The following is a 15,732-nucleotide window of genomic DNA, read 5'->3' on the forward strand; positions in this document are numbered from 1 at the left end:
TGAGTGGATTGTGATTTTTTTCTGACTATTAAGGTATCTGAGGATTGAAAAAGGCCGCAAACAAGAAAAAAAAAAAAAAAAAAAAATTCTTATAATTGTTATATATGTGAAGGGACCACATGTGCATTACAAGATTAACTGCATTTTTTGTATTTTTGATGTTGCAAAATACTAGATACTCTGTGTAAGAAAGTGTGCAGGTTAATAGGTTGGGCATGTTTAACCTTAGTTAAAAACAATATAACAGTTTGTGCCACGAATTTCTACGCCTACTAAGGTATCTGAGTACTGAAAAAGGCTACAAACAAGTGTGAAACACAATTGTTATAGATGTAAGGGGGTTACGTGTGCCTTTCAAGATTAATTCCAGAAATGTAAAGCACAGATAGGGAGCAGACACAGCAGCATTAAGGTCTAACTAAAACTACAAATCTAGGAACAGAGTCTAATAACATTCAGTATTTAGACTAGTTACTGGACACAGCTGAACGTTGGAATGTATTTAATACTTCTGAGGGCGTAAAAATCTTAGATATCTAGGAAATAGACACAGCAGCACTAGTGTTCAGTTAGAACAACAACCTAGAGTAAAAAGAAATGCCAAGATACAGCGCTACACTACCCTCAGATGAGGGTTGGGTTGCTAAAGATGGTGTCCACGACTAGGAATGTGTATACATCAAGGTTAATATATAATATTGTGTTACACAAAGAATATATATAAAACCATGTGAAAAAGTACTTAAAAGGTAAAAGATTAAAAACAAAATATATATATATATAGGATGTGATATTAAAATGTATTAAACAAACATTTTACTAACATAAACTGACAGTTAAAAATACAGTTAAAAATAGATTCAACAATCTAATGGATTGCCCCATACAATGTCCAAGAAGTTATGTCCTATGTAACATACAAGTGTTTAAGTCCCATACCAAAATGTCCAAAGCAAATGTTCAAGGTTAATATCCAAAAAAAAAATAAAAATAAAAATGATAATATGTCCAAAGTTGGTGTAAAAATCAAAAAGGTGAAAAAATGTAAAAAATATAAAAATATAAAAAATATATTAAATATTTTTTGAAAAGATGAAAAAATGAATAAAAATATATAAAAAATATATGAGTTGTGATCAGCAACCCATATGGAAGGAATATAATATATGTGATAGTGAATAATTCTCGTGAGGTGTACACCTAAAAAGTGTGTATAAAAATGTGTGTATATAAAAGGGTGTGGTAAAAAATGTGTCATAAAAAATGTGTCATAAAAAAGGATTCAAAATCCTGGTGAAATAAATAAAGTCCAAATTGCTCCAAAAAAATGTGTATATAATTCCAAGTATTCCAAATGTGAGTGTAGAAAGTGCTGGGTTGATGTTCCTCTTCTTAAAAGGTTATCAAATGTAATGGGATATCCTCCTGTACCTAAAAAAGTGTACAGAAAATAGACATAGTGCAATAAAATCACTTTAGAATGACAACAACAGTATTCTACTCACCAGATATATTCTGAGCTGCAATACCAGTGTATAGCCAACGCGTTTCGGTCCTCAGGGACCTTTCTCAAGACAACCAGTCTTGAGAAAGGTCCCTGAGGACCGAAACGCGTTGGCTATACACTGGTATTGCAGCTCAGAATATATCTGGTGAGTAGAATACTGTTGTTGTCATTCTAAAGTGATTTTATTGCACTATGTCTATTTTCTGTACACTTTTTTAGGTACAGGAGGATATCCCATTACATTTGATAACCTTTTAAGAAGAGGAACATCAACCCAGCACTTTCTACACTCACATTTGGAATACTTGGAATTATATACACATTTTTTTGGAGCAATTTGGACTTTATTTATTTCACCAGGATTTTGAATCCTTTTTTATGACACATTTTTTATGACACATTTTTTACCACACCCTTTTATATACACACATTTTTATACACACTTTTTAGGTGTACACCTCACGAGAATTATTCACTATCACATATATTATATTCCTTCCATATGGGTTGCTGATCACAACTCATATATTTTTTATATATTTTTATTCATTTTTTCATCTTTTCAAAAAATATTTAATATATTTTTTATATTTTTTATATTTTTATATTTTTTACATTTTTTCACCTTTTTGATTTTTACACCAACTTTGGACATATTATCATTTTTATTTTTATTTTTTTTTGGATATTAACCTTGAACATTTGCTTTGGACATTTTGGTATGGGACTTAAACACTTGTATGTTACATAGGACATAACTTCTTGGACATTGTATGGGGCAATCCATTAGATTGTTGAATCTATTTTTAACTGTATTTTTAACTGTCAGTTTATGTTAGTAAAATGTTTGTTTAATAAATTTTAATATCACATCCTATATATATATATATATTTTGTTTTTAATCTTTTACCTTTTAAGTACTTTTTCACATGGTTTTATATATATTCTTTGTGTAACACAATATTATATATTAACCTTGATGTATACACATTCCTAGTCGTGGACACCATCTTTAGCAACCCAACCCTCATCTGAGGGTAGTGTAGCGCTGTATCTTGGCATTTCTTTTTACTCTTAACTTTTGGAGTCTGGTTGGGAGACTCCGCCTATATCAGATATAGCTTGTATGGTATTATTGTGGCGCTGATAGATATACATTCATTCGTAGAACAACAACCTAGGAATAGAGCCTAATAGAGTAACTCCAACAGTGAGTGGCAGCTGGTATAGGTCTATTAGAGAACACCAAGAGAAACGTAGTAGAGAAGAAGTATCAGAGGAAATACAGTGTACACAAAGGGTCGTGGTAACACTAGGTTGCAGGAGAAAAGGAAACATACAAATGGAAAAATACGTTACAAGTGTGAAAAACAAATCACCAGCAATGCCAATAAGAAGAGATAAAAGACAGAAAGCACAAAGTGAAATTAGCGCAGAATCTAATACACAGAGTCCAGAGAGAATGTAGAAACACAGCTTACAATTAATCAATTGGCTGACTTAATTCTACCACAATTCGAAATTGTCAAAAAAGAGATTGCAGATTTTTCGTATGAATTCAGGCAATTCTCGATCAGGCTAACTGAGGTAGAAAGCAGAGTGTCAGAGGTAGAAGATAAAACAAACTTACAGGAGTCAACATTGACTAGACATACAGAAAAAATTAGCGCATTACAGACAAAGATAGAGGACCTGGAAGACAGGTCACGAAGGAGCAACATTCGTGTAGTAGGTCTACCTGAAACAAATGGGCAGGAAGATCTATTGACCTTTGGCGCTGTCACACTGCCTAAGCTATTAGGGATGCAATCTGTAAACGGGGCGCTGCTGGTTGAAAGAGCGCATAGGATTGGCCCTCTAAGACAACCCTGAGAGAATAATACCAGGCCAAGAGTGGTTATTATAAAATACCTGAATTTTCAGGATAAGGTAAACATAATGTATCACTATAGGAAAACAAGAACAATCATGATAGGCGACAAACCAATTTTAATTTTTCAAGACTTCTCAGTGGAGACATCGGTCAAAAGACGGGCCATGGCACCGTACTGCACAGGGCTGATTAAAGCCGGGCTGAGAGCCACGATGAAATATCCAGCAAAAATGACGGTCCTGGGCATGGACGGTGTCATGGCACTTAATACGGTGGAAGAAGCGAAAGTTTTTTGCGTAGAGAACAACATAGAACTATGATGTACTGGTAGGGGTGCCAGAAGATCTCCGCAATTGTAGAGTAATGATAAGAAGGAACAGAGAAACAGACACAGGGAGGGGATGTGGGGGGCGCGGGGGGGTCTTTTTTTTTCCTCTTTTTTTTTTTTTTGTATGCTCGCCAGCCCTCCTGTTGTGGTAGAATAATGGCTCTAAAAGATAGATTACTATTTGTAAAAGATGAGTGTGTCACTTAATTTTGTATCATGGAATGTGGGAGGGATAACCTCCCCCATTAAACGAAAAAACATTTTCAAATTATTAAAAAAGCAGAAACCAGATATCATATTATTGCAAGAATTGCATTTGAAAGCGTCCGAAATAGATAAACTACGAACCAATTGGCTTGCTGAAGTTATTGCAACTCCTTGTGAGTCACGTAAACGCGGGGTTGCTATATTATTAAATAGGAGTTTGGATTACGAGATAATTAAGGTAAAACTGGATCAGAAGGGGAGATTTATTATTATGCAAATAAAAATTGAGGATAGAATATGGACCCTGTGTAACATATACGCACCCAACACATTTGAAGTTAAATTTTGGCACCTGATACAAAAAGAGCTGACTCCGTACTTAGGTCAGAACCTGATTATGGCGGGAGACATGAATACAACACCACATCCAAACAGCGACAGATTTAAGGCAGGGCACAGACAAGCATACCATCGGGAAGCAAGAATTTTTCGGAATTTCTTAAAAACAATCAAAGTTAACGACATTTGGCGTCTGCAGCACCCAGATGATCGTACCTACACGTGTGAGTCTAAGGCTCATCGGTGTTTTTCTAGGATAGACATGTTTCTAATAGAAGAACAGCTTTTAAAATACGAAATTAGGACACACATAGGAGAGATAATATTATCTGACCACGCAATAATTAGTTTCAAGATTGTACCTCCTGACAGGTCAAGTTTTAAGACAAATACATTCAGATTCCCTGGATATATGTCTAACAATCCAAAATTCATTAATTGGGCATCGAATAAATGGAAAGAATATATTTCATTCAATAGGGAGTACACGGATAAACCAGAGACTTTGTGGGAGGCAGGGAAGGCGGTCATGCGCGGGGACATAAAGGCGTACATGGTTAAATTAAATCGGAAGAACAAGGCGAGAGAAATTCAGCTGGCCAACCAGGTTAGAAACGCACACGCGAGGTATTTGTACAGTCCCAATGTCGGTCGGTGGGAAAAATATACGCAAGCTAAAGCAGAAAGAGAACAATTTATGAAAGAAAAATGGGCAAACGAAGAGGCAAAGTGCAGAGCAAAATTTCAAGGCCTTCAGGGAGTTTCGGCAAAACATCTAGCCAAGATAACAAAATATCGTAAGAAACAAAATATAATTTCTCTGATCAAAGAAGGTGAGAATATACACACTACCCCCACTGCAATTAGAGAGGCATTTCCCCAATACTATCAGAAGTTATATTCCAAGGAGGGCATAAATAGGGAGTGCAAGGAACAATTTTGGGACCAGATAAAAACTCCTAAAATCACCCCAGAAGCATTACAGCAGGTTAACGCACCAATTTCGGAAAGGGAGGTGTTGGGAGCCATTCAAAAAGCCAAAACAGGAAAAGCACCAGGACCAGATGGTCTCTCTGCTGAATTTTATAAAATGATCTCAGAAATGATAGTAGGGACTCTTACCAAACTATACAACGGGTATTATATTAAGAAAGACATGAAATCCCCATATTTTTCTGACGCAATAATATCATTAATATTAAAAAAAGGGAAAGATGCCTCAAATTTGTCCTCATATCGCCCTATCTCATTACTAAACCAAGATTACAAGATATTAATGTCTATAATAGCAGACAGATTAAAGAAAGTAATACCAGATTTAATAAATGCAGATCAGGTCGGGTTCATACCTGGCAGGAATTCGGTACGTAACATGAGAAGGGTGTTGACAATGGTGGATCATTTTTATCAGGTCGGACGGCCCGCCTCACGACAGAAAAAGAATAGGATGGATCAAGACATTGCAATAGTAACAATAGACGCCGAAAAGGCATTTGATTCTATAGGATGGGATCATCTTTTCGTAACTCTGGAGAAATTTGGTCTCTCGGGTGCCCTGCTCGACCTGGTCAAAATGATCTACAAGAAACCTAAGTCACAGCTGTTAATTAATGGGGAATTACTGAAGCCGATAATACTGGGCAGGGGAACGCGTCAAGGGTGTCCTCTTTCCCCTTTATTGTTTGACATTGCGTTAGAACCCCTCGCAATATATATCAGAGATAAATTACCACCGGTAAAGATAGGTGCAGAAAAAATGACGATTTCATTATACGCAGACGATATTCTGTTATTTTTACAAGATACAGCTAATTGCGTCCCTCAACTTCTGCTGATGATCCAGAAATTTAGTTCATTTACAGGTTACAAAATAAATCCCACAAAATCTGAAATTCTATGGCTAAAGAAAACCGAAGCGAGTCAGAACACAATTTTCAAAGAAGTCCAACATATTAATTACTTGGGGATTAAAATTGCGAAAAATCCATGTGAATGGTATCAGCTGAATTATAAAGATCTGTTTGACAATATCCAATTGGAATTAGGAAAGTGGAATATGTATTATTTATCATTATCAGCGCGAATTATACTGATAAAAACAATTCTCTTTCCGAAGGTATTATTTCGTCTCCAGAATTTACCTTTAGTAATCAAAAAGGAAGATATAGATAGGTACAATAGAGCATGTGCACTATTCATCTGGGGTAAGCAGAAGCCCCGCATTTCTGCGGAAAAGCTAAGCTACCCAAAACAATATGGTGGATTTGCCCTCCCCAACATTAGGTATTACAATTATGTCTCTTTGATTAAGCTTGGAATAGACTGGCTAGCTGAGTCAGAATATGTCACCTATTACAAGCTGGAAACTGAAATGGTGAAACCTTTTAAGTTACAAGCAATATTACACTGCCCATATAAGAGCTTACCAAGTAATGTGGCAAATTTGGTAACATTCTCTAGTATTGTGTGGGCATGGCAAAAATACTGCGACATATTGGGACAAAAGTATCAGGTGTCAACAATGCTTCCGATTGTTGGGTGTGTAGATTTTGCTCCAGGGTTGCATAACAGGACGTTTCGAGAATGGGAAGACAGGGGCTTGAGATACTTTTCCCAGATAAGAATGGGGCAGGAGAGACTATCGCGGACCTTTGAGAGCTTAGCGCTAGAATATAATCTCCCCGCCAAATACTTCTATACATACCTGCAAGCAAGACATTATGTAGAATCACATACTATGGAATATGGTGTGGATTGGAGTCAGGATGCTATCGAAGCGGGTCTAAAATTATATAAGGCAGGAGTGCGTTCAATAGCGATGTGGTATCAGAATATAATGCGGGGGCTAGGATTGAGACAAATAAATCTGAGTACAGAAACATTTTCTAGGTATTTTCCCTCTATACAAGCTGAAAATATTCTGGATAGTATCAAAAGGGTGGAAGCAGCCTCTGAGAGAATTAGTTGGAGGGAGTCGCACGCGAAATTGTTAAATAATTTCTACTTGACTCCAGAGAGAATCAGCGGATGGACTAGAGCCGCCCCAGTAAGCTGCTACAAATGTAATTATATGAAAGCAAATCTGCTACATTGTTTATGGGGTTGCCCAAAAGTGCACCAATTCTGGTTGAGAGTTCAGTTCTGGCTCAATAAATACTTACATGACAAGATAAAATTAGAAGCAATACAGATATTTTTCTTTTACCAGGCTGAAAACTCAGGGGATACAAATCTTATAAATTTGGCTATTTTAGCAGCCCGTAGTCTCATATTTAAGAAATGGAAACAGATAGCGGCTCCAAGTATGAATGAGTTTATCAATAATATGAAAGTTCAAATGACAGTAGAAAGGCAGGACTTGAAAAACACAGACAAACATTACAGAAGGTATTTTTGTAAATGGAAAAAATATATTGAGTCTTGGCCAATAGTTTTACAACAGCAGTTCCTCGACCCATTGCAAGGCACAGTTCCTTTCCTGAATTTAGTAGTTGCAGAAATTCTGCCGTCACATTGGATGGAACAGATAAGATGACACATCCGTCTGGGGTAGTGTTTTGAAATCTTTAGAAAAACACACAAATATTCTCAAGGGGGAAATTTTTTTTTTTTTTTTTTCTCTCTTTCTCCTTCTCATCTCCCCCCCCCCCCCAGCTTTCCATACCCCTGCCCCCCCCCCGGGTGTTAATATTCAAACGGGTTTTAATTTGCAGTCTAAATCTAGGAGAAGTTGTGTTTAGTTCTTTGTAACCAAGAGACTAACAGCAATAGGGATAGACTGAGGATAGTTGGTAGCCTCAATCGATAGGAATATAGTACTGAGGGTCTATATACCTCAGGACTATTAAGATCGGTGGGACAATTTGGAGAAAGGAAGGGTCAGAGAACGGTTTAATGTAGTATCTAAATGTGGAAATAGTATCCCTCACTTGTAATAAGAGCTAGAGGAGAAGTGTTGGAGGCAGTAGAGGGTGTCATACTAGAACACATAACGATAAATTGTTTTTCTTTTTTTCTTCTTGCTTTCTTATGATGTTCAAAGGATAAATGCAATAAGATGTAATGGATTATTTTTGAGATGGTTATGATTGTCTAATATGTCTTATCTTTAATAAAATTTAAATTTAAAAAAGGGTTACTTTTACAGGGCTAATACTAGTAATAAAGGGTTAATTTTGCAGGGCATAATACTATTTGTTAAAACTGAAACTGAAGGCATGAAATGGTTAGCTTCACAGGTTTTCATGCTGTCTGATTACTTGCAACATTGTATAAACATTGTGTTACCAGTTAGAGCACTGACAATAAAATACGCTAAAATACTAAATTGGGCAGATGCTCCTAATAAAATACGCTAAAATAAGAGATTACCAATAGATTGATCGATATATATATGTATATATAAATATATATATATATATATATATATATATATATACTTTATATATATTTCTTCCAAACCTACTCCAACCCACTCCCGATGCTTACCGGACCCTGGACAGGTCTGGCTAATTACCAGGCCTTGAGGTCACTTAGGTTGAGAACCACTGAGGGTAAGGAGGGTGCTGTGTGAGAGGTAGAAGGGGTTTAGAGGGTGAGGACTAGGAGGAGGCAGTGTGTGAGGGGAGGGGGTCTTAGAGGGTGAGGATGCAGATGTGTGTGTGAGGGGGAGGAGGGGGCTGTGTGTGAGGTAGAGGGTGAGGCCTAGGAGGGGGCTGTGTGTGAGGGGAGAGGGTCTTAGAGGGTGAGGATGCAGATGTGTGTGAGGTAGAGGGTGAGGCCTAGGAGGGGGCTGTGTGTTAGGGGAGGGGGTCTTAAATGGTGAGGTCTAAGAGGTGGCTGTGTGTCAGGGGGCTGAGAATGCAGTTGTGTGTAAGGGGGGGCTGTGTGTGAGGGAGGGGTTGTTTAGAGGGTGAAAAGGGGGCTTTGTGAAGGAGAGAGGAGGGTTAGATGGCGAGGACGAGCTGTGTGTGAGGGAGAGGGTGAGGAGGGGGCTGTATGTGGGAAGGGGTTTAATGGATGAGGAGGGTTAGATGGTGAGGACGAGCTTTGCCCCCACATCGCAAAACACTAAATTAAACTATCAACCCCTAAACCTAAAACCCCCTAACTTTAAATTAAAATTACAATATAACTCTAAATAAATAAAAAATATCTGTGAAATAAATGTAAACCTAACATTAAACTATAAATTAACCTAACATAACTAATCTAATAAAATAAAAATAACTACCAATTAAAATATCTAAATTACACATTTAAAAAAACCTAACACTAAGAAAGAAAATTAAAAATCTAAATTACAACTACAAAAAGCAAATCCTACGAAAAATCTAAGTTTACCACAAATAATTAACACTAAAATCACAAAAAAATAAAAAAACACTAAGATTACAAAAAAATAAACAAAATTATCCAAAATAAAAACAATTACTCCTAATCTAATAGCCCTATAAAAATAAAAAAGCCCCCCCCCAAAAAAATAACACCCCCTAGCCTACAATAAACTACCAATAGCCATTAAAATAGCCTTTTGTAGGGCATTGCCCTAAAGAAATCAGCTATTTTACCTGTAAAAAAAATAATAATACGAAATGCCCCCAACAGTAAATCCCACCACCCAACCAAACCCCCAAAATAAAAAAAACTTAACTCTAAAAAAACCTAAGCTACCCATTACCCCTAAAGGGGCATTTGTATGGGCATTGCCCTTAAAAGGGCATTTAGCTCTTTTGCTTTGCCCTTAAAGGGGCATTTAGCTCTTTTTCAAAGCCCAAATCCCTAAAAAAAAAACACCCAAAAAAACAAAACAAAAAAACCTAACATTTACCCCAGAAGATTTACTCACAGTTTCTGAAGTTCGAACATCCATCTCCATCCAGTTGTCGAGGTCTTTATCCAGGCGGCGAGGTCTTCATCTATACTGAGGCGTCTTCTATCTTCATCCCGACGGAGCGGAGACATCCTGGAAGCTGAAGACATCCTGAAGTTGAATACAATGTAGTCGTTTCAAAATGGCGTACCTTGCATTCCAATTGGCTGATTTGATTCTTCAAATTCAAATCAGCCAATAGGATGAGAGGTTCTGAAATCCTATTGGCTGTTCAAAACAGCCAATAGGATAAGACCTACTGAAATCCTATTGGCTGATTGCAATTTTAATTTAAAGTTAGGGGGTGTTGTGTTTAGGAGTTAATAGTTTAATTTAGTGTTTTGCAATGTGGGGGACCGGAGGTTTAGGGGTTAATAACTTTAGTGGCGGCAATGTCTGGGAGCGGCGGAATAGGGGTTAATAACTTTATTATAGTGGCGTCAATGTCGGGGAGCGGTGGATTAGAGGTTAAAAGCTATTATTAGTGTCGGTGATGTTGGGGAGCGGCGGATTAGGGGTTAATAACTTTATGTGTCAGCGATGTCGGGCGGCAGATTAGGGGTGTTTAGACTTGGGGTTTATGCTAGGGTGTTAGGTTTAAACATAACTTTTTTTTTTCCATAGACATCAATGGGTTTGGGTTACGGCGATCTCCATTCCGCGATCGCAGGTGTTTTTTTCTTCTAACACTCTGTTCTAACACGTTCTGTTGTTGCATACGCAGGACAGACTGATTCAGGGCCATAGTTCTGTTGTTGCATACGCAGGACAGACTGATTCAGGGCCATAGTTCTGTTGTTGCATGCGCAGGACAGACTGATACAGGGCCATAGTTATATTGTTGCATGCGCAGGACAGACTGATTCAGGGCCATAGTTCTATTGTTGCATGCGCAGGACAGACTGATTCAGGGGCACAGTCTGGGTGGTGCATGAGCAGGACAGACTGATTCAGGGGCACAGTCTGGTGGGTTAGAAATAGATGAGGAACTAAGAAACATCAAGACAGAGCTCAGTTTGGAATATTCCTATAAATTACAGGATAATTGTTTTAAAGGGACAACCTGTAAAGGGTTTATCTATCTTTTTAAACAATAAAAAAATGGTGTCGACTGTCCCTTTAACAAATCCTGTGATTCAGGGAGCTATTCAGTATTTTACATCTGCTTCATAACATATCAGTTTATTCTTCATATTCCTGTATACAGCCAACCTCTTGCTTTTCGTGACTTCTGGTGCTATTACATAAATGTATCTTTGATAACATTTGACACATGCATTATAAATATTGTTACATTTTATGACTGTTTATATTTATTACTCTACATGCAGCTGGTCACATGTGTAGTATTAGATTGTGCATAAGTAAAATAAACATGTTTTATAACACATAATCAGCTCTTTATCCTTAAAGGTACACTGAACCCAAGTTTTTTCTTTCATGATTCAGATATAGAATGCAATTTTAAGTAACTTTCTAATTATCAATTTTTCTTCGTTCTCTTGCTATCTTTATTTTTAAAGCAGGAGTATAAATCTTAGCAGCCAGTCCATTTTAGTTTCAGCACCATGGATAGTGCTTGCTTATTGGAAGCTTACATTTACCCACCAATAAGCAAGCATAACCCAGGTTCTCAACCAAAAATGGGCCCGCTCCTATGCATCACATTCCTGCTTTTTAAATAAAGATAGCATGCGAACAAAGAAAAATTGATAATAGGAGTAAATTAGAAAATTGTTTACAATGGCATACTTTATCATGAAATAAAAAAATGGGTTTAGTGTCCCTTTAATATAAATACAGGAAGAGCTCAGATTATTTCCCATCTCTCATGTTGCCGTTTTCCTTTCTTTTGTAGGTGTCACATTTATAGCATCTAACTCAGTCACTAACGAAGAACAAGATGAACAAATATAGGAAGCAGATAGCAGAGCAGTTCCTGAGTCAGGCCCTGGGCATTATCTGCCTGCTGACCGGAGAGGTGAGAGCTGCTGGGTTAAGTCATGTGACACTGGTCCTATTTACTGTGCTGCTTCTGATACATCAGACCTATTATACTAACCCTAACTTCATCTCACCCAGACTATCTCACTAACCTAAACTTCAGCTTACCCAGATCATCTCACTAACCCTATCTTCATCTCATCCAGACCATCTAGCTAACCCTAACTTAAGCTCACCCAGACCATCACACTAACTCTAACCTCATCTCACCCAGACCATCTTATTAACTCTAACTTCATCTTACCCAGAACATCTCACTAACCCTAACTTCATCTCACCAAGACCATCTCACTAACTCTAACTTCATCTCACCCAGACCATATCACCCATGTCATCGTACTAACCCGGACTTCAGCTCACCCAGGCCGTCGCCCTAACCCCCGACTTCAGCTCACCCAGGCCATCGCCCTAACCTGACTTCAGTTCACCCAGGCCATCTCACTAACCTTAACTTCAGCTTATCCAGGATCCCCTGTACACCATTCCACTGTAAATCCTCCCCAGCATCCCCTGCACAACTATACACTCTAAAACCCAAGGTTGCCTGGAAAACCTTCCACTACTAAACATGTCATCACTGTTAAGCACACAGGATCATTTGTACCTCCCCCAACACCCAGGAACTTCTGCACAACCATCCACTGTAAAACATCCCCCAACACTCAGGGTCTCCTGCACAACCATTCACTGCAAAACCTCCACCAGCACCCAAGGGCTCATGGCCCCTTCACTAAAAATTAAACAACCCTATCACCCAAGCCCCCTCCCGCTGCATGACCCTCCCAGGTCCTACTACATAGCCCCTGTAGCAAATACTTCCTCCAGAACCCCTGCATAATTCCAAAAACACAAACAAATATAAAACACCAGTTCCCAAGGGATACATTGCAGGACCCAAGCATCTGAGGAACCTCCTATCACCAAAGACTCAATTTTATGGTCCCCAAAACAGACCCCCCCTCCCAAACACACACACACACAGGTTATATTTTACATTAATTAATTAATTATACTGCAATGTTTTAATTTTTTATTGAAGCTCATATCCTCAGTCTTCAAACCACTGATGTCCCACAAAGTAATTCAGTCAGTTACGTTACTTTGTGATGATCAAGACTGTGAAGAAAACGCCGTTAATTTAATGAGATTTAGAAGCAAATGAAAACTGGAGAAATGTTAGTCTGGGGAAATAGAGTCTGATGATTTTCTCTTCTATATTTAATAGGAATATGTTGTTGTGAAGAAGAGGCCCTCACACAGCAGCATTAATCAGCTGAAAGGAGAGGTGAGCACTGCTGGGGAATGTAACATTATTATATCAGAGTCAGGTGACAGTGTCTCTATTTACTGACGCATCTGGCCCTGTGTGTGTTTTTCCTACCTTCTGTCTGTGTCTCTTCATGCTCTCAGTAACATTATCCTGGCTTTGTCAGTAAAAGTGTCCGGCAGAACCAGTCTCTGAATAAAGCAGTTTTATTGCAACCTGTGCGGCTACTTTTTGTATTTACTGTTATTACTGGGGTTCCTGGAGGGATCCTGTAGTCTGCACGCAGAGATTGATGACACATGTGCTGACCATATTTATAGCTGCAGAACCAGTCCCTGTCTCAGTGCTAAGGCCCTGATATTCAAAGGTTCTCCAGCTTAGAGAGAAATTGCAGTTCACACTTCAGTGTCTGTACTCACTGAATAGTCAAAAGAAAAAGGGCAGAACTCTCCAGCACTTGTGAGATCTCTCTCATTTCTATATATGGTGGAGAGACAAGCCCAGTGCAATACAGCACTGCATGATATGAGAGTTTAGTTACACTATGTGCATTGTACTTTAGATTGGGTCCTTTCAGTATTATTGCAATTAAAGGGACAGTCAAGTCCAAAATAATGTTTTATGATTCAGATAGGGCATGTAATTTTAAACAATTTTCCAATTTACTTTTATCACCAATTTTGCTTTGTTCTCTTGGTATTCTTAGTTGAAAGCTAATCCTAGGAGGCTCCTATGCTAATTTTTTATACCTTGAAGGCCGTCTCTTATCTAAATGCATTTTGAAAGGTTTTTCACCACTAGAGGGTGTTAGTTCATGTGTGTCATATAGATAACATTAAGCTCATGCACGTGGAGTTACCTAGGAGTTAGCACTGATTGGCTAAAATGCAAGTCTGTCAAAAGAACTGAAATAAGGGTGCAGAGGCTTACATACAAGTTAATCACAGAAGTTAAAAGTTTACTATTATAACTGTGTTGGTTATGCAAAACTGGGGAATGGGTAAAAAAAGGGCTTATTTATCTTTATAAACAATAAAAAATTCTAGTGTTGACTGTCCCTTTATAGGGACACTGAACCCAATTTCTTTCATGTAATTAGCAAGAGTCCATGAGCTAGTGACGTATGGGATATACATTCCTACCAGGAGGGGCAAAGTTTCCCAAACCTCAAAATGCCTATAAATACACCCCTCACCACACCCACAAATCAGTTTTACAAACTTTGCCTCCTATGGAGGTGGTGAAGTAAGTTTGTGCTAGATTCTACGTTGATATGCGCTCCGCAGCAAGTTGGAGCCCGGTTTTCCTCTCAGCGTGCAGTGAATGTCAGAGGGATGTGAGGAGAGTATTGCCTATTTGAATTCAATGATCTCCTTCTACGGGGTCTATTTCATAGGTTCTCTGTTATCGGTCGTAGAGATTCATCTCTTACCTCCCTTTTCAGATCGACGATATACTCTTATATATACCATTACCTCTACTGATTTTCGTTTCAGTACTGGTTTGGCTTTCTACTACATGTAGATGAGTGTCCTGGGGTAAGTAAGTCTTATTTTCTGTGACACTCTAAGCTATGGTTGGGCACTTTTATATAAAGTTCTAAATATATGTATTCAAACATTTATTTGCCTTGACTCAGGATGTTCAACATTCCTTTTTTTCAGACAGTCAGTTTCATATTTGGGATAATGCATATGAATAAATCAATTTTTTTCTTACCTTAAAATTTGACTTTTTTCCCTGTGGGCTGTTAGGCTCGCGGGGGCTGAAAATGCTTCATTTTATTGCGTCATTTTTGGCGCTGACTTTTTTGGCGCAAAAAACTTTTTTCCGTTTCCGGCGTCATGCGTGTCGCCGGAAGTTGCGTCATTTTTGACGGTTTTTTTTTCGCCAAAAGTGTCGGTGTTCCGGATGTAGCGTCATTTTTGGCGCTAAAAGCATTTAGGCGCCAAATAATGTGGGCGTCTTTTTTGGCGCTAAAAAATTTGGGCGTCACTATTGTCTCCACATTATTTAAGTCTCATTATTTATTGCTTCTGGTTGCTAGAAGCTTGTTCACTGGCATTTTTTCCCATTCCTGAAACTGTCATTTAAGGAATTTGATCAATTTTGCTTTATATGTTGTTTTTTCTATTACATATTGCAAGATGTCCCAGATTGACACTGAGTCAGAAGATACTTCTGGAAAATCGCTGCCTGGTGCTGGATCTACCAAAGTTAAGTGTATCTGCTGTAAACTTGTGGTATCTGCTCCTCCAGCTGTTGTTTGTACTGAATGTCATGACAAACTTATTAATGCAGATATTTCCTTTAGTAATGTTACATTACCTGTTG

The 15,732-nt window shown here is 38.1% G+C and overlaps 1 long non-coding RNA gene across 1 annotated transcript in view; it reads left to right on the forward strand.

The window, feature by feature from the left end:
* LOC128655609 (uncharacterized) overlaps positions 1–13,421 on the forward strand; it is a 29,141-nt gene extending 15,720 nt beyond the window's left edge. Inside the window, exons 2-3 of the long non-coding RNA XR_008401859.1 lie at positions 11,986–12,108; positions 13,357–13,421. This is a non-coding gene — a long non-coding RNA (uncharacterized LOC128655609). The remainder of the gene's footprint in view (positions 1–11,985; positions 12,109–13,356) is intronic.
* The last annotated feature ends 2,311 nt before the right edge of the window (positions 13,422–15,732 follow it).

This window comes from Bombina bombina, chromosome 4 (genome assembly GCF_027579735.1).
Source record: "Bombina bombina isolate aBomBom1 chromosome 4, aBomBom1.pri, whole genome shotgun sequence".
Lineage (NCBI taxonomy): Eukaryota > Metazoa > Chordata > Amphibia > Anura > Bombinatoridae > Bombina > Bombina bombina.